General features: G+C 45.7%; 4 non-coding genes across 4 annotated transcripts; all 4 read left to right on the top strand.

Annotated features, from left to right (window-relative positions):
- Positions 1–438: 438 nt before the first annotated feature.
- Positions 439–557, top strand: LOC130133004 (5S ribosomal RNA). Its single transcript, XR_008813224.1, has one exon. It is a non-coding gene; the product is annotated as a 5S ribosomal RNA (ribosomal RNA).
- A 7,222-nt stretch (positions 558–7,779) lies between these two features.
- LOC130132996 (5S ribosomal RNA) lies at positions 7,780–7,898 on the top strand. Its single transcript, XR_008813217.1, has one exon. It is a non-coding gene; the product is annotated as a 5S ribosomal RNA (ribosomal RNA).
- A 6,560-nt stretch (positions 7,899–14,458) lies between these two features.
- On the top strand, positions 14,459–14,577 carry LOC130132997 (5S ribosomal RNA). Its single transcript, XR_008813218.1, has one exon. It is a non-coding gene; the product is annotated as a 5S ribosomal RNA (ribosomal RNA).
- Positions 14,578–15,187: 610 nt separating this feature from the next.
- LOC130132998 (5S ribosomal RNA) lies at positions 15,188–15,306 on the top strand. The gene has a single exon (XR_008813219.1). It is a non-coding gene; the product is annotated as a 5S ribosomal RNA (ribosomal RNA).
- The last annotated feature ends 4,728 nt before the right edge of the window (positions 15,307–20,034 follow it).

Here is a 20,034-nt window from a genome sequence, read left to right on the forward strand (position 1 = left end):
ATGCAATCAAAAATGTATTTTTGTTCCCAAAAATATATTTTCATAATAAAAGACAAAAAAAAAAATAACGCCCGATCTCGTCCGATCTCGGAAGCCAAGCAGGGTCGGGCCTGGTTAGTACTTGGATGGGAGACCGCCTGGGAATACCAGGTGCTGTAAGCCTTTTATCCCCCCGCCCCAACTATAATCCACAAAGCAAACGTATAGGAAAAACCAGACATACATTTTGGTCAAAGATCACTACAAGCTACTCAATGGCCACCTCTTATGTTTTAGTCTTATTCTTAAACTTAACACTTGACTCTTTCCACAGCAAACGCAATAAGATGTCACGTAGCTGGTCATAAACGCAGAAACTGGTGAAATAAGCTGATCGCAGAAAGAAGAAGCGCGGAGGCCGAATTATATATAAAAGAGCGGCACGGTGCCGGCTCAATGGCTTACGGCCATACCACTCTGATAACGCCCGATCTCGTCCGATCTCGGAAGCCAAGCACGGTCGGGCCTGGTTAGTACTTGGATGGGAGACCGCCTGGGAATACCAGGTGCTGTAAGCCTTTTATCCCCCCGCCCCAACTATGATCCACAAAGCAAACGTATAGGAAAAGCCAGACATACATTTTGGTCAAAGATCACTACAAGCTACTCAATGGCCACCTCTTATGTTTTAGTCTTATTCTGTCACAGTCTCTCGCCCTTGACATCAAAGCGATCGCCCTTGACACCTGCTGACCCCCCCCCCTTCACCGCGGTACACCAGTTGGCCATCAAAGGAATCGCCGCTCTCCCTTGACATCAAAGCGATCGCCATCACCCTTAAAAAGCCTCCACTGTGAACCAGTCTGCGCTGGAACGTCGCCTTTCATGGACTTCTGCCTGCCCGCCTGCCTACCAGCCACTGAGCGAACTCCTACTCTACCCCTGAGATCGGTTACTTCCATAAAGATTGATTTCTTCCCTTACCTGGTTGTCCCGTCTGCTTTTGGGTTCTTTCCTGATACGTGACATATTCTTACACTTAACACTTGACTCTTTCCACAGCAAACGCAATAAGATGTCACGTAGCTGGTCATAAACGCAGAAACTGGTGAAATAAGCTGATAGCAGAAAGAAGAAGCGCGGAGGCCGAATTATATATAAAAGAGCGGCACGGTGCCGGCTCAACGGCTTACGGCCATACCACTCTGATAACTTCCGGGTTGGCGTGGTGGCGGCGGAGCGGACGAAAAAGACATTAAATCGACGGGGAAACGAGAGCAGTCTCTGAAAATCACGTTTCTAACTCCCCCCAGCAGCTTTCTGCTGCACGGGGGAAACTTTTGTGGCTTTAGAAGCACGAAAATGGCACAGACGGCAAGGACACTCGGACCGGACAAGACTTACGACGACGGGCAGACGGACAAACAAAATGGAGGTATAGCGGCGGAAACAAAGAAGCCCCAGCAGGACGCGAATCCGACTGAGGCAGAAAGCGTGATGGAGAAGGGGGAGAGAGGAGAATTTGTGGTGGTGGAGAGTCGAGCGGAGAAACGAAAAGAGAGACGAGGTGGAGGGGCCACAGCAATGGGGTTGGTGAAAGAGACGGCGGTCGCAGCGGAAGCGGCGGGGAGGGAGGGGGAAGGGAGAGAGATGGACAGAGACCTGGTGGTTAATGTGGACGTGGAGGGAGAAGACAAAATCTCCATGATGGAGCTTCTGCGTGCGGTTGACAACACGTGTGGGAGAGTATTGGGCTGCAGGTCGAAAAGCGACAAGCGATGGGAGCTCACGATGAGTAACCCGAAAGGGAAAACAAGACTGCTGGACGGCTTCAAGATTGGAAACTCCAGAGTGGTGGCATCGGAAGTTACGAGGGACACCAGGATCGTCTCCTTTTTGAACCTTCCCCTGTATGTCACAGACAATCAAATTGTTACTAAACTGAAGCAGTGGGGCGTGGAGCCGGTGTCTCCTATCAAGCGGAGGAAGTGGGCCGGGACGGACGTTTTTGACGGGACGAGATTCCTCAAAGTCCGTTTCAATGAAAATGTCTCCTCTTTACCTTACAGCACCAAATTTGAGACGCTGGAAGGGATTGAATACTTCAGAGTGCTGCACGATAATCAATCTAAAGTTTGCAGGCTGTGCCTCCAGCCCGGACACATCCTACGGGAGTGCCCGGAGTTCAAGTGCTTCAAGTGCGGGGAGATCGGACACTACGCACGAGAATGCGCAGCCATGCCTGGAGCAGATCCCAAAGAGGAGACAGAGAGGGACACCGGCGAGGGAGTGGAGGACGGGGCAGAAGAGACGGAGACAGGAAATCATCCTGATGGCATTGCGACTGATGGCGAAGCAGAGGGGCCCCAGTCAGCTGCACGCCATGAGATGGAGGAGGAGAGCGAGGTCGAGGAGGAAGAGGAGGAGGAGGAGAAAAGAGGAAGCGGCGGTTTGACTGCGGCCTCTGAGAGGGTGGGGAGGATGCCGACGAGCGTCTCCACTCTGGCGCACGGGTCGCTGAGGGGTCAGGCTGTAACAACATCAGGGGACAGGAGCCGCAGCAACCAGAGGGAGGGCAGTTCGGCCAGCCTTGCGTCCTTGCCTTGCGGGCAGCCGGGGCAGAGAGGGCCTCTACACGGGCAGGGGAGTGAGAGACGACAGCCGAACCCTAAGGCTTCGGAATGGGATGGAGTTAGTAAGGGGAGGGAAGAGGGAACAAGCAGAAAGGGCAAGACTAAGAGGGGTAAATAATAATGGACTGAAAAGGGTGTGCATCATGTTTTTTGTTTGGGGATTATTTTTCTCTGTCTTTCCCACTCACCATGGTCAAAATAGCATCATTCAACGTACGTGGACTACGTGACATGGACAAGTTCACTAAAGTCGTAAAAATGTGTGATGCAGAAATAATCTGTCTCCAAGAAACCCACTGGGACACTGACTGTGAAACTCAGTGCAAGAAAAGGTGGCCTGGATCCTACTTTTCAAGCCATGGGACTCAGCGGGCACGAGGAGTAAGCATCATGGTGAGTAGCCACATTGAGGCTGATGCCACTCTAATAGACAAAGACATTGGGGGGAGGTGGGTTAAAGTGGGCTTTGTTTTTGAAGACACTGTCTACAAATTACTGAACATTTATGCGCCCAACCACGAGGGGGACAGGTCTTCTTTCTTTCGAGAATTGAATATCATAGCTAAAGACTGTGACATCATAGTTGGGGATTTCAATGTCAAGATGAGCAGGCTTGACATTAGCGATAACGGTAGCTATAAACACGACTGTTCTAGAGCGGCCCTGAATCTGTTTATGGCCAAGAATAATTTCTGTGATTTATGGAGAACCAGAAATCCCATAACACGAGAGTACTCGAGAGTACAGCCACAAATGGACACTGTACGGCAAAGTCGGATTGATTTTTGTTTAGTCAAGAAACCGCAGATCGACCTTTTCGATACTGTGCGCTATTGTTTAAATTTCATTAGTGATCATGCCATCCTGCGTGTGGGAATGGGGGGTAAAAGGAGGGGGAGGGGGGGAGGCGTGTGGCACCTTAATGCTAGCCTGCTGAACAGAAGGGATTATGTTGAATGCATCTCTAAATTGATCTCATTTGAATGTTCACAGCCTGAGTTTGGGGAAAATATCATAGAGGGGTGGGAGAAATTAAAAGTGAGAATTAAACAAAAAAGTATTCAGTTTGCGAAAAGATTGAACTTTAAAACTAGAGAAAAAGAAAGATCATTAAGAAATACAATTGCTAAATTAAATGCACAACCGGTTGTCAATGTTGAAAGGCTTGTGAATATTCAAAATGAAATAAATGAAATTGAAAGGATAAAATGTGAAGGTGCTATAGTGAGGAGCCGTGCTCAATATGCAGTAGAAGGGGAGAAAAGTACAGCTTTTTTCCTCAACTTGGAAAAAAGGAAACAAAATCAGTGTTATTTGCAAGAAATCAAAAATAAAGAAGGTAAAGTAGTGACCAATTTCGTAGACATTCTGGAAACAGTACAAACTTTTTATAGTGACTTGTTTAAAACTGAGAGTTCAGACATACAAGCTACAAATGACATATTGGAAGAGATGACTGCTAAATTAAATGATGAGGATAAATCAGCGTGTGAACAGGAAATAACTGAGGAAGATATAGAGTGTGCAATAAATCAAATGATGTCAAATAAAAGCCCAGGTAGTGATGGGTTGACGGCAAACTTCTATAAAGCTTTCTGCAACACGCTCAAACCAACACTACTGAAATTGTATAAAACAATGGAAAAAGAACAGAAGGTACCGGAGTCAATGACTCTAGGCTTGATCACTTTAATTTTTAAGAAAGGGGAGAAGAATAAACTAACAAATTATAGGCCCATTACTCTGTTGAACAATGACTACAAAATACTAATGAAAATATTGGCAAACAGAGTCAAACAAATATTACATACAATAATAGAAGCCACCCAGGCTTATAGTGTGCCAGGGAGAGAAGTCACTGACACAGTACGCACCATAAGAGATGTGGTGGAGTATTTAAAAGAGACAGATCAAGCAGGTGTCCTTCTGGCCATTGACTTCAATAAAGCCTTTGACCGAGTAGAGCATCAATTTATGTTTAATGTACTGGAGAAGGTAGGTTTTGGAGACAGATTTCTAACTTGGGTAAAATTATTATATAGCAAAGCTACAGGTAAGGTCAAATGCAACGGTGCAACCACTGATGCGTTTCCTCTGGAAAGGTCGGTCAGACAAGGCTGTCCACTATCCTCAATCCTGTACACAATAATAGCAGAGCCACTAGGAATTCTATTAAAACAAGACAAGGGTATTAGAGGTATTGAGTTACCAGGGGGAGGATCCTGTGTCGTCCAGCAATTTGCTGATGACACCACCCTAACAGTAAAGGACATGGCAAGCATAGAGAGAGCAATGGCAGTAATAAACATGTACGGTCGAGCCTCTGGCTCCCGCATAAATGTAGGTAAGTCAGAAATCATGTTCATTAACATGGCTGAGCCTCAGCAGGAGACCACACCTTTTAAAATACAAAGCAAGCATATAAAAATTCTAGGTACCTACATCGGTAAAGATGTAGTGGCAGCTCGTGATCTGTCATGGACGGAAATTATTAGTAAAATAGAAAAATGTCTAAATTATTGGAAACTGAGAGACCTAAAACTCAAAGGTAGAGTAGTGGTTCTAAACAACTTAATATTGTCAAAACTAAACTATACATTAGCAGTTATAGAACTACCCTTATGGGTATTAAACAGAATAAATGAAATTATAACCAATTTTTTGTGGAGGGCAAAAGTAAGTAAAATAGCACGAAAAACATTAATAAGTAAGTACAGAGAGGGAGGACTTCAATTAGTAGATATAGAAAGCAAAAAAAGGGCGTTCAGGATCAAAACTGTGCAAAAATATCTGTGTGACTCCACAGCCCACGGCTGGAAAAGCCTGATGGCTTACTTCATAAACAAGGTATTTCACATAGGCGATTTTGTGCTGCTGATGCAACTAAAGCGACCGATGATGGCGGGGCTTCCAGGTTTCTATAGAGAAGTCCTGTCCGCTCACGCGGAATTTCTAAAGCATATAGACTATGCATGTGACTCGGTAAACGTCATCAGAGAAATGCCAATCTTTCTAAATAAGAAAATTCAAAAGACAGGTAAGCTTCTATGTAATAATGACATGTTAAGAGCAGGTTTGGTCCAGTTGAAGGACGTCATGTATGAACTGATGCCGGGTTTTCTCCCCCCCCAAGCCATATATGACAGTATAAAGGAGATAAACTATGAGGCCAAAATTACGGAGACAACAAGCTATTATAACGACTTAAAGGAAAGCATCCCAAAAGAATGGCGGACAACCATAGAGCGGAGAGTGGTACAGAACAGAGAGGGGAAGCTCCCAGCCATGTTGGTGGAGCAAGGAGGAGAGTGGAGGAGTATACACAGGTTGACAAGCAAACAGATCTATGGAAAGTTTCTGGCACAGGCGTCGCAACGTCCGACCTCTCTGCCGTTCTGGGGCAAAGTTATGCCCAATTTGAATGTGGGACAAATCTGGGGACAATGGAGGGTGAGAGGGAACAGCATTGAGGCAGAAGACAACGACTACAAAATCCGACACAACAAAGTGTTCACTAACGTTATTCTGCACCAATTTGACAAGGGGGTCGGCAGGGAGTGCGACGTCTGTGGCCTGCTGCCTGAAACACTATTGCACATGTACCGCCACTGCTCGGAGCTGGCGAGCTTCTTTGAAACCCTGAAAAAGTGCTTAGTCAACAAACTGGGATTAATTTGGGACAGCGGGGATTCGTGGGATGTATTCTTTGTGTTTGGAGTGTGGGAGAAGAGCAGGGTGAAGAACGCAGCGCTGTGCAAATTCCTCTTAAGTCACGCCCGGTGGGCCGTCAAATCACGTCGGAACATTGCGCACTTTGAACGCAGAATCATCCCGGTTTGGAACATTTTCAAAAACATGGTCAAAAAACAAACACATTACAGACTGACGCACGGCGATGCGGACTTCACCCGGCTCTTCATCAGAGACAGCCATCTCCTCTCCCTCAACAGGAGGGGGGAGATTGTGTGGAACTGGTGAGGGAGGGAGGGAGGGAGGGGAGGAAAAAGTCTGAAATGATGTGAACGGAAAATGATGATTATTGGAAGTGTAAATATAAACAGAGTTAAAGACGCGTTACGGTTTTCTTTTAACTTTCTCTGTTATGTTTTATTGAAGTTAAGGGGAGGATGGGATCATTCTGTTTAATGTGGAATGTGTGTCATTTAAAATCTCAAAGTGGTGTTTTAATGTCACTTTCTTTTAAAAACACAGTCTAAGGTTTGTTCAAAGGGCTGATTTGTTTCATTTTCTGTTCTGATTCCAAAGCGCTGATTTAAGTTGATGATTTGGAAAGCATGGCTTTATTTTATGTATAAAGAGAGACGGATACTATCTTGTGTAAGCGAAACAAAGTGTAAAACAAATGTAACAATGTGGAATTGATGGACAATACATGCAATCAAAAATGTATTTTTGTTCCCAAAAATATATTTTCATAATAAAAGACAAAAAAAAAAAGATAACGCCCGATCTCGTCCGATCTCGGAAGCCAAGCAGGGTCGGGCCTGGTTAGTACTTGGATGGGAGACCGCCTGGGAATACCAGGTGCTGTAAGCCTTTTATCCCCCCGCCCCAACTATAATCCACAAAGCAAACGTATAGGAAAAACCAGACATACATTTTGGTCAAAGATCACTACAAGCTACTCAATGGCCACCTCTTATGTTTTAGTCTTATTCTGTCACAGTCTCTCGCCCTTGACATCAAAGCGATCGCCCTTGACACCTGCTGACCCCCCCCCCCTTCACCGCGGTACACCAGTTGGCCATCAAAGGAATCGCCGCTCTCCGTTGACATCAAAGCGATCGCCATCACCCTTAAAAAGCCTCCACTGTGAACCAGTCTGCGCTGGAACGTCGCCTTTCATGGACTTCTGCCTGCCCGCCTGCCTACCAGCCACTGAGCGAACTCCTACTCTACCCCTGAGATCGGTTACTTCCATAAAGATTGATTTCTTCCCTTACCTGGTTGTCCCGTCTGCTTTTGGGTTCTTTCCTGATACGTGACATATTCTTACACTTAACACTTGACTCTTTCCACAGCAAACGCAATAAGATGTCACGTAGCTGGTCATAAACGCAGAAACTGGTGAAATAAGCTGATAGCAGAAAGAAGAAGCGCGGAGGCCGAATTATATATAAAAGAGCGGCACGGTGCCGGCTCAACGGCTTACGGCCATACCACTCTGATAACGCCCGATCTCGTCCGATCTCGGAAGCCAAGCAGGGTCGGGCCTGGTTAGTACTTGGATGGGAGACCGCCTGGGAATACCAGGTGCTGTAAGCCTTTTATCCCCCCGCCCCAACTATAATCCACAAAGCAAACGTATAGGAAAAGCCAGACATACATTTTGGTCAAAGATCACTACAAGCTACTCAATGGCCACCTCTTATGTTTTAGTCTTATTCTTAAACTTAACACTTGACTCTTTCCACAGCAAACGCAATAAGATGTCACGTAGCTGGTCATAAACGCAGAAACTGGTGAAATAAGCTGATCGCAGAAAGAAGAAGCGCGGAGGCCGAATTATATATAAAAGAGCGGCACGGTGCCGGCTCAATGGCTTACGGCCATACCACTCTGATAACTTCCGGGTTGGCGTGGTGGCGGCGGAGCGGACGAAAAAGACATTAAATCGACGGGGAAACGAGAGCAGTCTCTGAAAATCACGTTTCTAACTCCCCCCCAGCAGCTTTCTGCTGCACGGGGGAAACTTTTGTGGCTTTAGAAGCACGAAAATGGCACAGACGGCAAGGACACTCGGACCGGACAAGACTTACGACGACGGGCAGACGGACAAACAAAATGGAGGTATAGCGGCGGAAACAAAGAAGCCCCAGCAGGACGCGAATCCGACTGAGGCAGAAAGCGTGATGGAGAAGGGGGAGAGAGGAGAATTTGTGGTGGTGGAGAGTCGAGCGGAGAAACGAAAAGAGAGACGAGGTGGAGGGGCCACAGCAATGGGGTTGGTGAAAGAGACGGCGGTCGCAGCGGAAGCGGCGGGGAGGGAGGGGGAAGGGAGAGAGATGGATAGAGACCTGGTGGTTAATGTGGACGTGGAGGGAGAAGACAAAATCTCCATGATGGAGCTTCTGCGTGCGGTTGACAACACGTGTGGGAGAGTATTGGGCTGCAGGTCGAAAAGCGACAAGCGATGGGAGCTCACGATGAGTAACCCGAAAGGGAAAACAAGACTGCTGGACGGCTTCAAGATTAGAAACTCCAGAGTGGTGGCATCGGAAGTTACGAGGGACACCAGGATCGTCTCCTTTTTGAACCTTCCCCTGTATGTCACAGACAATCAAATTGTTACTAAACTGAAGCAGTGGGGCGTGGAGCCGGTGTCTCCTATCAAGCGGAGGAAGTGGGCCGGGACGGACGTTTTTGACGGGACGAGATTCCTCAAAGTCCGTTTCAATGAAAATGTCTCCTCTTTACCTTACAGCACCAAATTTGAGACGCTGGAAGGGATTGAATACTTCAGAGTGCTGCACGATAATCAATCTAAAGTTTGCAGGCTGTGCCTCCAGCCCGGACACATCCTACGGGAGTGCCCGGAGTTCAAGTGCTTCAAGTGCGGGGAGATCGGACACTACGCACGAGAATGCGCAGCCATGCCTGGAGCAGATCCCAAAGAGGAGACAGAGAGGGACACCGGCGAGGGAGTGGAGGACGGGGCAGAAGAGACGGAGACAGGAAATCATCCTGATGGCATTGCGACTGATGGCGAAGCAGAGGGGCCCCAGTCAGCTGCACGCCATGAGATGGAGGAGGAGAGCGAGGTCGAGGAGGAAGAGGAGGAGGAGGAGAAAAGAGGAAGCGGCGGTTTGACTGCGGCCTCTGAGAGGGTGGGGAGGATGCCGACGAGCGTCTCCACTCTGGCGCACGGGTCGCTGAGGGGTCAGGCTGTAACAACATCAGGGGACAGGAGCCGCAGCAACCAGAGGGAGGGCAGTTCGGCCAGCCTTGCGTCCTTGCCTTGCGGGCAGCCGGGGCAGAGAGGGCCTCTACACGGGCAGGGGAGTGAGAGACGACAGCCGAACCCTAAGGCTTCGGAATGGGATGGAGTTAGTAAGGGGAGGGAAGAGGGAACAAGCAGAAAGGGCAAGACTAAGAGGGGTAAATAATAATGGACTGAAAAGGGTGTGCATCATGTTTTTTGTTTGGGGATTATTTTTCTCTGTCTTTCCCACTCACCATGGTCAAAATAGCATCATTCAACGTACGTGGACTACGTGACATGGACAAGTTCACTAAAGTCGTAAAAATGTGTGATGCAGAAATAATCTGTCTCCAAGAAACCCACTGGGACACTGACTGTGAAACTCAGTGCAAGAAAAGGTGGCCTGGATCCTACTTTTCAAGCCATGGGACTCAGCGGGCACGAGGAGTAAGCATCATGGTGAGTAGCCACATTGAGGCTGATGCCACTCTAATAGACAAAGACATTGGGGGGAGGTGGGTTAAAGTGGGCTTTGTTTTTGAAGACACTGTCTACAAATTACTGAACATTTATGCGCCCAACCACGAGGGGGACAGGTCTTCTTTCTTTCGAGAATTGAATATCATAGCTAAAGACTGTGACATCATAGTTGGGGATTTCAATGTCAAGATGAGCAGGCTTGACATTAGCGATAACGGTAGCTATAAACACGACTGTTCTAGAGCGGCCCTGAATCTGTTTATGGCCAAGAATAATTTCTGTGATTTATGGAGAACCAGAAATCCCATAACACGAGAGTACTCGAGAGTACAGCCACAAATGGACACTGTACGGCAAAGTCGGATTGATTTTTGTTTAGTCAAGAAACCGCAGATCGACCTTTTCGATACTGTGCGCTATTGTTTAAATTTCATTAGTGATCATGCCATCCTGCGTGTGGGAATGGGGGGTAAAAGGAGGGGGAGGGGGGGAGGCGTGTGGCACCTTAATGCTAGCCTGCTGAACAGAAGGGATTATGTTGAATGCATCTCTAAAGTGATCTCATTTGAATGTTCACAGCCTGAGTTTGGGGAAAATATCATAGAGGGGTGGGAGAAATTAAAAGTGAGAATTAAACAAAAAAGTATTCAGTTTGCGAAAAGATTGAACTTTAAAACTAGAGAAAAAGAAAGATCATTAAGAAATACAATTGCTAAATTAAATGCACAACCGGTTGTCAATGTTGAAAGGCTTGTGAATATTCAAAATGAAATAAATGAAATTGAAAGGATAAAATGTGAAGGTGCTATAGTGAGGAGCCGTGCTCAATATGCAGTAGAAGGGGAGAAAAGTACAGCTTTTTTCCTCAACTTGGAAAAAAGGAAACAAAATCAGTGTTATTTGCAAGAAATCAAAAATAAAGAAGGTAAAGTAGTGACCAATTTCGTAGACATTCTGGAAACAGTACAAACTTTTTATAGTGACTTGTTTAAAACTGAGAGTTCAGACATACAAGCTACAAATGACATATTGGAAGAGATGACTGCTAAATTAAATGATGAGGATAAATCAGCGTGTGAACAGGAAATAACTGAGGAAGATATAGAGTGTGCAATAAATCAAATGATGTCAAATAAAAGCCCAGGTAGTGATGGGTTGACGGCAAACTTCTATAAAGCTTTCTGCAACACGCTCAAACCAACACTACTGAAATTGTATAAAACAATGGAAAAAGAACAGAAGGTACCGGAGTCAATGACTCTAGGCTTGATCACTTTAATTTTTAAGAAAGGGGAGAAGAATAAACTAACAAATTATAGGCCCATTACTCTGTTGAACAATGACTACAAAATACTAATGAAAATATTGGCAAACAGAGTCAAACAAATATTACATACAATAATAGAAGCCACCCAGGCTTATAGTGTGCCAGGGAGAGAAGTCACTGACACAGTACGCACCATAAGAGATGTGGTGGAGTATTTAAAAGAGACAGATCAAGCAGGTGTCCTTCTGGCCATTGACTTCAATAAAGCCTTTGACCGAGTAGAGCATCAATTTATGTTTAATGTACTGGAGAAGGTAGGTTTTGGAGACAGATTTCTAACTTGGGTAAAATTATTATATAGCAAAGCTACAGGTAAGGTCAAATGCAACGGTGCAACCACTGATGCGTTTCCTCTGGAAAGGTCGGTCAGACAAGGCTGTCCACTATCCTCAATCCTGTACACAATAATAGCAGAGCCACTAGGAATTCTATTAAAACAAGACAAGGGTATTAGAGGTATTGAGTTACCAGGGGGAGGATCCTGTGTCGTCCAGCAATTTGCTGATGACACCACCCTAACAGTAAAGGACATGGCAAGCATAGAGAGAGCAATGGCAGTAATAAACATGTACGGTCGAGCCTCTGGCTCCCGCATAAATGTAGGTAAGTCAGAAATCATGTTCATTAACATGGCTGAGCCTCAGCAGGAGACCACACCTTTTAAAATACAAAGCAAGCATATAAAAATTCTAGGTACCTACATCGGTAAAGATGTAGTGGCAGCTCGTGATCTGTCATGGACGGAAATTATTAGTAAAATAGAAAAATGTCTAAATTATTGGAAACTGAGAGACCTAAAACTCAAAGGTAGAGTAGTGGTTCTAAACAACTTAATATTGTCAAAACTAAACTATACATTAGCAGTTATAGAACTACCCTTATGGGTATTAAACAGAATAAATGAAATTATAACCAATTTTTTGTGGAGGGCAAAAGTAAGTAAAATAGCACGAAAAACATTAATAAGTAAGTACAGAGAGGGAGGACTTCAATTAGTAGATATAGAAAGCAAAAAAAGGGCGTTCAGGATCAAAACTGTGCAAAAATATCTGTGTGACTCCACAGCCCACGGCTGGAAAAGCCTGATGGCTTACTTCATAAACAAGGTATTTCACATAGGCGATTTTGTGCTGCTGATGCAACTAAAGCGACCGATGATGGCGGGGCTTCCAGGTTTCTATAGAGAAGTCCTGTCCGCTCAAGCGGAATTTCTAAAGCATATAGACTATGCATGTGACTCGGTAAACGTCATCAGAGAAATGCCAATCTTTCTAAATAAGAAAATTCAAAAGACAGGTAAGCTTCTATGTAATAATGACATGTTAACAGCAGGTTTGGTCCAGTTGAAGGACGTCATGTATGAACTGATGCCGGGTTTTCTCCCCCCCCAAGCCATATATGACAGTATAAAGGAGATAAACTATGAGGCCAAAATTACGGAGACAACAAGCTATTATAACGACTTAAAGGAAAGCATCCCAAAAGAATGGCGGACAACCATAGAGCGGAGAGTGGTACAGAACAGAGAGGGGGAGCTCCCAGCCATGTTGGTGGAGCAAGGAGGAGAGTGGAGGAGTATACACAGATTGACAAGCAAACAGATCTATGGAAAGTTTCTGGCACAGGCGTCGCAACGTCCGACCTCTCTGCCGTTCTGGGGCAAAGTTATGCCCAATTTGAATGTGGGACAAATCTGGGGACAATGGAGGGTGAGAGGGAACAGCATTGAGGCAGAAGACAACGACTACAAAATCCGACACAACAAAGTGTTCACTAACGTTATTCTGCACCAATTTGACAAGGGGGTCGGCAGGGAGTGCGACGTCTGTGGCCTGCTGCCTGAAACACTATTGCACATGTACCGCCACTGCTCGGAGCTGGCGAGCTTCTTTGAAACCCTGAAAAAGTGCTTAGTCAACAAACTGGGATTAATTTGGGACAGCGGGGATTCGTGGGATGTATTCTTTGTGTTTGGAGTGTGGGAGAAGAGCAGGGTGAAGAACGCAGCGCTGTGCAAATTGCTCTTAAGTCACGCCCGGTGGGCCGTCAAATCACGTCGGAACATTGCGCACTTTGAACGCAGAATCATCCCGGTTTGGAACATTTTCAAAAACATGGTCAAAAAACAAACACATTACAGACTGACGCACGGCGATGCGGACTTCACCCGGCTCTTCATCAGAGACAGCCATCTCCTCTCCCTCAACAGGAGGGGGGAGATTGTGTGGAACTGGTGAGGGAGGGAGGGAGGGAGGGAGGGGAGGGAAAAAGTCTGAAATGATGTGAACGGAAAATGATGATTATTGGAAGTGTAAATATAAACAAAGTTAAAGACGCGTTACGGTTTTCTTTTAACTTTCTCTGTTATGTTTTATTGAAGTTAAGGGGAGGATGGGATCATTCTGTTTAATGTGGAATGTGTGTCATTTAAAATCTCAAAGTGGTGTTTTAATGTCACTTTCTTTTAAAAACACAGTCTAAGGTTTGTTCAAAAGGGCTGATTTGTTTCATTTTCTGTTCTGATTCCAAAGCGCTGATTTAAGTTGATGATTTGGAAAGCATGGCTTTATTTTATGTATAAAGAGAGACGGATACTATCTTGTGTAAGCGAAACAAAGTGTAAAACAAATGTAACAATGTGGAATTGATGGACAATACATGCAATCAAAAATGTATTTTTGTTCCCAAAAATATATTTTCATAATAAAAGACAAAAAAAAAAATAACGCCCGATCTCGTCCGATCTCGGAAGCCAAGCAGGGTCGGGCCTGGTTAGTACTTGGATGGGAGACCGCCTGGGAATACCAGGTGCTGTAAGCCTTTTATCCCCCCGCCCCAACTATAATCCACAAAGCAAACGTATAGGAAAAACCAGACATACATTTTGGTCAAAGATCACTACAAGCTACTCAATGGCCACCTCTTATGTTTTAGTCTTATTCTTAAACTTAACACTTGACTCTTTCCACAGCAAACGCAATAAGATGTCACGTAGCTGGTCATAAACGCAGAAACTGGTGAAATAAGCTGATCGCAGAAAGAAGAAGCGCGGAGGCCGAATTATATATAAAAGAGCGGCACGGTGCCGGCTCAATGGCTTACGGCCATACCACTCTGATAACGCCCGATCTCGTCCGATCTCGGAAGCCAAGCAGGGTCGGGCCTGGTTAGTACTTGGATGGGAGACCGCCTGGGAATACCAGGTGCTGTAAGCCTTTTATCCCCCCGCCCCAACTATGATCCACAAAGCAAACGTATAGGAAAAGCCAGACATACATTTTGGTCAAAGATCACTACAAGCTACTCAATGGCCACCTCTTATGTTTTAGTCTTATTCTGTCACAGTCTCTCGCCCTTGACATCAAAGCGATCGCCCTTGACACCTGCTGACCCCCCCCCCCTTCACCGCGGTACACCAGTTGGCCATCAAAGGAATCGCCGCTCTCCCTTGACATCAAAGCGATCGCCATCACCCTTAAAAAGCCTCCACTGTGAACCAGTCTGCGCTGGAACGTCGCCTTTCATGGACTTCTGCCTGCCCGCCTGTCTACCAGCCACTGAGCGAACTCCTACTCTACCCCTGAGATCGGTTACTTCCATAAAGATTGATTTCTTCCCTTACCTGGTTGTCCCGTCTGCTTTTGGGTTCTTTCCTGATACGTGACATATTCTTACACTTAACACTTGACTCTTTCCACAGCAAACGCAATAAGATGTCACGTAGCTGGTCATAAACGCAGAAACTGGTGAAATAAGCTGATAGCAGAAAGAAGAAGCGCGGAGGCCGAATTATATATAAAAGAGCGGCACGGTGCCGGCTCAACGGCTTACGGCCATACCACTCTGATAACGCCCGATCTCGTCCGATCTCGGAAGCCAAGCAGGGTCGGGCCTGGTTAGTACTTGGATGGGAGACCGCCTGGGAATACCAGGTGCTGTAAGCCTTTTATCCCCCCGCCCCAACTATAATCCACAAAGCAAACGTATAGGAAAAACCAGACATACATTTTGGTCAAAGATCACTACAAGCTACTCAATGGCCACCTCTTATGTTTTAGTCTTATTCTTAAACTTAACACTTGACTCTTTCCACAGCAAACGCAATAAGATGTCACGTAGCTGGTCATAAACGCAGAAACTGGTGAAATAAGCTGATCGCAGAAAGAAGAAGCGCGGAGGCCGAATTATATATAAAAGAGCGGCACGGTGCCGGCTCAATGGCTTACGGCCATACCACTCTGATAACTTCCGGGTTGGCGTGGCGGCGGCGGAGCGGACGAAAAAGACATTAAATCGACGGGGAAACGAGAGCAGTCTCTGAAAATCACGTTTCTAACTCCCCCCCAGCAGCTTTCTGCTGCACGGGGGAAACTTTTGTGGCTTTAGAAGCACGAAAATGGCACAGACGGCAAGGACACTCGGACCGGACAAGACTTACGACGACGGGCAGACGGACAAACAAAATGGAGGTATAGCGGCGGAAACAAAGAAGCCCCAGCAGGACGCGAATCCGACTGAGGCAGAAAGCGTGATGGAGAAGGGGGAGAGAGGAGAATTTGTGGTGGTGGAGAGTCGAGCGGAGAAACGAAAAGAGAGACGAGGTGGAGGGGCCACAGCAATGGGGTTGGTGAAAGAGACGGCGGTCGCAGCGGAAGCGGCGGGGAGGGAGGGGGAAGGGAGAGAGATGGATAGAGACCTGGTGGTTAATGTGGACGTGGAGGGAGAAGACAAAATCTCCATGATGGAGCTTCTGCGTGCGGTTGACAACACGTGTGGGAGAGTATTGGGCTGCAGGTCGAAAAGCGACAAGCGATGGGAGCTCACGATGAGTAACCCGAAAGGGAAAACAAGACTGCTGGACGGCTTCAAGATTAGAAACTCCAGAGTGGTGGCATCGGAAGTTACGAGGGACACCAGGATCGTCTCCTTTTTGAACCTTCCCCTGTATGTCACAGACAATCAAATTGTTACTAAACTGAAGCAGTGGGGCGTGGAGCCGGTGTCTCCTATCAAGCGGAGGAAGTGGGCCGGGACGGACGTTTTTGACGGGACGAGATTCCTCAAAGTCCGTTTCAATGAAAATGTCTCCTCTTTACCTTACAGCACCAAATTTGAGACGCTGGAAGGGATTGAATACTTCAGAGTGCTGCACGATAATCAATCTAAAGTTTGCAGGCTGTGCCTCCAGCCCGGACACATCCTACGGGAGTGCCCGGAGTTCAAGTGCTTCAAGTGCGGGGAGATCGGACACTACGCACGAGAATGCGCAGCCATGCCTGGAGCAGATCCCAAAGAGGAGACAGAGAGGGACACCGGCGAGGGAGTGGAGGACGGGGCAGAAGAGACGGAGACAGGAAATCATCCTGATGGCATTGCGACTGATGGCGAAGCAGAGGGGCCCCAGTCAGCTGCACGCCATGAGATGGAGGAGGAGAGCGAGGTCGAGGAGGAAGAGGAGGAGGAGGAGAAAAGAGGAAGCGGCGGTTTGACTGCGGCCTCTGAGAGGGTGGGGAGGATGCCGACGAGCGTCTCCACTCTGGCGCACGGGTCGCTGAGGGGTCAGGCTGTAACAACATCAGGGGACAGGAGCCGCAGCAACCAGAGGGAGGGCAGTTCGGCCAGCCTTGCGTCCTTGCCTTGCGGGCAGCCGGGGCAGAGAGGGCCTCTACACGGGCAGGGGAGTGAGAGACGACAGCCGAACCCTAAGGCTTCGGAATGGGATGGAGTTAGTAAGGGGAGGGAAGAGGGAACAAGCAGAAAGGGCAAGACTAAGAGGGGTAAATAATAATGGACTGAAAAGGGTGTGCATCATGTTTTTTGTTTGGGGATTATTTTTCTCTGTCTTTCCCACTCACCATGGTCAAAATAGCATCATTCAACGTACGTGGACTACGTGACATGGACAAGTTCACTAAAGTCGTAAAAATGTGTGATGCAGAAATAATCTGTCTCCAAGAAACCCACTGGGACACTGACTGTGAAACTCAGTGCAAGAAAAGGTGGCCTGGATCCTACTTTTCAAGCCATGGGACTCAGCGGGCACGAGGAGTAAGCATCATGGTGAGTAGCCACATTGAGGCTGATGCCACTCTAATAGACAAAGACATTGGGGGGAGGTGGGTTAAAGTGGGCTTTGTTTTTGAAGACACTGTCTACAAATTACTGAACATTTATGCGCCCAACCACGAGGGGGACAGGTCTTCTTTCTTTCGAGAATTGAATATCATAGCTAAAGACTGTGACATCATAGTTGGGGATTTCAATGTCAAGATGAGCAGGCTTGACATTAGCGATAACGGTAGCTATAAACACGACTGTTCTAGAGCGGCCCTGAATCTGTTTATGGCCAAGAATAATTTCTGTGATTTATGGAGAACCAGAAATCCCATAACACGAGAGTACTCGAGAGTACAGCCACAAATGGACACTGTACGGCAAAGTCGGATTGATTTTTGTTTAGTCAAGAAACCGCAGATCGACCTTTTCGATACTGTGCGCTATTGTTTAAATTTCATTAGTGATCATGCCATCCTGCGTGTGGGAATGGGGGGTAAAAGGAGGGGGAGGGGGGGAGGCGTGTGGCACCTTAATGCTAGCCTGCTGAACAGAAGGGATTATGTTGAATGCATCTCTAAAGTGATCTCATTTGAATGTTCACAGCCTGAGTTTGGGGAAAATATCATAGAGGGGTGGGAGAAATTAAAAGTGAGAATTAAACAAAAAAGTATTCAGTTTGCGAAAAGATTGAACTTTAAAACTAGAGAAAAAGAAAGATCATTAAGAAATACAATTGCTAAATTAAATGCACAACCGGTTGTCAATGTTGAAAGGCTTGTGAATTTTCAAAATGAAATAAATGAAATTGAAAGGATAAAATGTGAAGGTGCTATAGTGAGGAGCCGTGCTCAATATGCAGTAGAAGGGGAGAAAAGCACAGCTTTTTTCCTCAACTTGGAAAAAAGGAAACAAAATCAGTGTTATTTGCAAGAAATCAAAAATAAAGAAGGTAAAGTAGTGACCAATTTCGTAGACATTCTGGAAACAGTACAAACTTTTTATAGTGACTTGTTTAAAACTGAGAGTTCAGACATACAAGCTACAAATGACATATTGGAAGAGATGACTGCTAAATTAAATGATGAGGATAAATCAGCGTGTGAACAGGAAATAACTGAGGAAGATATAGAGTGTGCAATAAATCAAATGATGTCAAATAAAAGCCCAGGTAGTGATGGGTTGACGGCAAACTTCTAAAAAGCTTTCTGCAACACGCTCAAACCAACACTACTGAAATTGTATAAAACAATGGAAAAAGAACAGAAGGTACCGGAGTCAATGACTCTAGGCTTGATCACTTTAATTTTTAAGAAAGGGGAGAAGGATAAACTAACAAATTATAGGCCCATTACTCTGTTGAACAATGACTACAAAATACTAATGAAAATATTGGCAAACAGAGTCAAACAAATATTACATACAATAATAGAAGCCACCCAGGCTTATAGTGTGCCAGGGAGAGAAGTCACTGACACAGTACGCACCATAAGAGATGTGGTGGAGTATTTAAAAGAGACAGATCAAGCAGGTGTCCTTCTGGCCATTGACTTCAATAAAGCCTTTGACCGAGTAGAGCATCAATTTATGTTTAATGTACTGGAGAAGGTAGGTTTTGGAGACAGATTTCTAACTTGGGTAAAATTATTATATAGCAAAGCTACAGGTAAGGTCAAATGCAACGGTGCAACCACTGATGCGTTTCCTCTGGAAAGGTCGGTCAGACAAGGCTGTCCACTATCCTCAATCCTGTACACAATAATAGCAGAGCCACTAGGAATTCTATTAAAACAAGACAAGGGTATTAGAGGTATTGAGTTACCAGGGGGAGGATCCTGTGTCGTCCAGCAATTTGCTGATGACACCACCCTAACAGTAAAGGACATGGCAAGCATAGAGAGAGCAATGGCAGTAATAAACATGTACGGTCGAGCCTCTGGCTCCCGCATAAATGTAGGTAAGTCAGAAATCATGTTCATTAACATGGCTGAGCCTCAGCAGGAGACCACACCTTTTAAAATACAAAGCAAGCATATAAAAATTCTAGGTACCTACATCGGTAAAGATGTAGTGGCAGCTCGTGATCTGTCATGGACGGAAATTATTAGTAAAATAGAAAAATGTCTAAATTATTGGAAACTGAGAGACCTAAAACTCAAAGGTAGAGTAGTGGTTCTAAACAACTTAATATTGTCAAAACTAAACTATACATTAGCAGTTATAGAACTACCCTTATGGGTATTAAACAGAATAAATGAAATTATAACCAATTTTTTGTGGAGGGCAAAAGTAAGTAAAATAGCACGAAAAACATTAATAAGTAAGTACAGAGAGGGAGGACTTCAATTAGTAGATATAGAAAGCAAAAAAAGGGCGTTCAGGATCAAAACTGTGCAAAAATATCTGTGTGACTCCACAGCCCACGGCTGGAAAAGCCTGATGGCTTACTTCATAAACAAGGTATTTCACATAGGCGATTTTGTGCTGCTGATGCAACTAAAGCGACCGATGATGGCGGGGCTTCCAGGTTTCTATAGAGAAGTCCTGTCCGCTCACGCGGAATTTCTAAAGCATATAGACTATGCATGTGACTCGGTAAACGTCATCAGAGAAATGCC

Source organism: Lampris incognitus, unplaced genomic scaffold, assembly GCF_029633865.1.
Source record: "Lampris incognitus isolate fLamInc1 unplaced genomic scaffold, fLamInc1.hap2 scaffold_210, whole genome shotgun sequence".
Lineage (NCBI taxonomy): Eukaryota > Metazoa > Chordata > Actinopteri > Lampriformes > Lampridae > Lampris > Lampris incognitus.